Source organism: Vollenhovia emeryi, unplaced genomic scaffold, assembly GCF_000949405.1.
Source record: "Vollenhovia emeryi isolate VEMERY1.0 unplaced genomic scaffold, V.emery_V1.0 DF939417.1, whole genome shotgun sequence".
Taxonomy (NCBI): Eukaryota; Metazoa; Arthropoda; class Insecta; order Hymenoptera; family Formicidae; genus Vollenhovia; species Vollenhovia emeryi.
The window spans coordinates 65243-67137 of NW_011966949.1; positions in this window are offsets into that span (position 1 = coordinate 65243).

The following is a 1895-nucleotide window of genomic DNA, read 5'->3' on the forward strand; positions in this document are numbered from 1 at the left end:
AATCCGTCTTCTCACTGTACGTCTTCCCTCCTCGCCATCTTTACCCCCTCTCAACTTGTGCAAGTAAAAATCATTATCTATAGACAAAAATTATTTCTTAGGGGATTTTGAGATCGCTAATTATGAATCTGATGTTGAAAATTAAAAATACAAAATGGAGGATCCAAAATGGCGGACTTGTGCAAGTAAAAATCATTGTATATAGACAAAAATTATTTCTTAGAGGTTTTTGAGGTTGCTGATTACGAATCTGATGCCGAAACTTTAAAATATAATATGTGGTATCTAATATGGAATTTTTACTACTAAAAATTCACAAAAAACTTCAAATTTATTTTCTACTTCAGTCATAAAGTGAGCATCAGTTTCGAGATTTGAAATTTAAGTTTTTGCCAACAGTACATTAGTTTCGATTTGTTGTAAATCTACTCACGCGCTTCACCACGAGAAGGTTGCATGTTAGACTATGCGTGAAGCACATTTTTGTTACTTTTTGTAATTTTTTTATTTTTTTACTTTTTATACATACACATGCACTCACGCACGTGCAAACACACGTGTACACACATACACAATAATACTATATACAGGGTGCTACGCAACATATTGAAGACCGGTCATGGAAAGGTAGAGCGGACTAAGACAAACAGAAAAGTCATGTACTATTTTGTGCTTGGACGAATAGTTATCGAGATACTGAATTTTAAAAATCGCCGTATTAGTCCAACCCACTGGCAAATACAAGCGCGCGGTGAGTAGCGACCATCGCTGCGAACTTTGACGCAGCGCGGGGAGACGTGCGAGTGGTCGCATAAGCGGCGGACGAGCAGCGGCGCGCCTCGCCTCCCTACTCCTCGCCGCGCATCGCCATCCTACTCCTCGCTACACACCGCCTCGAACGGGGTCGCTAAGCGGATCACGCATCTCACCGCGCGCTTACATTCGCCAGTAGGTTGGGCTAATACGTCGATTTTTAAAATTCAGTATCTCGATAACTATTCGTCCAAGCGCAAAATAGTACAGGACTTTTCTGTTTGTCTTAGTCCCCTCTACCTTCCCATGACCGGTCTTCAATATGTTGCGTAGCACCCTGTATATATATATATATATATGTATATACACAGGGTGTCGGATTCGATTTGGACGACTCCAAAGATTATAGTAGATTGGGTCAAACTAAGAAGAAAAGTTATATACCATTTTACAAAATCCGTAATTATTATCGCGTAATTAAGAAGAACGTCTGAGCCAATAAGCGCACGGAGGAGCGGAAGGCCGGACTCGGCAGACATGCAAAATGATGTATTTGTTGACATCTCTCAAGATCCGATAGCGAGAGGTGGAGTCACGCATCGATCGATGAGAGACTGGGGCGAGCGGGAAGCGGTGAGCGGGCGAACGGCGCGCAGCGAGCGAACGCGCGACATATGACACCGCGCCGAAAAAGTTTTTCTGGTGGTAGGAGAATAATACACCATTTTGCATGTCTGCCGAGTCCGGCCTTCAGCTCCTCCGTGCACTTATTGGCTCAGACGTTTTTCTTAATTACGCGATAATAATTACGAATTTTGTAAAATGGTATATAACTTTTCTTCTCAGCTTGACTCAATCTACTATAATCTTTGGAGTCGTCCAAATCGAATCCGACATCCTGTATACATATACATAGTACGCTTTCCTTTTTGTAGCACAGCCGACACAAGCGTTCTGTCTTTCTTCGCATTCATATGAATAACGAAGACAGAACGACACTTGTGTCGACTGTGTCTACTAAAAGGAAAGCGTACATATTATACAGGGTGTACTGAAACCACCGGATACCCTTTTAATCATAAATTCTTTAGAAAATTTTAAGAGGAAGATTCTAATACAAAAATGTCGAGGGTATAATAGTT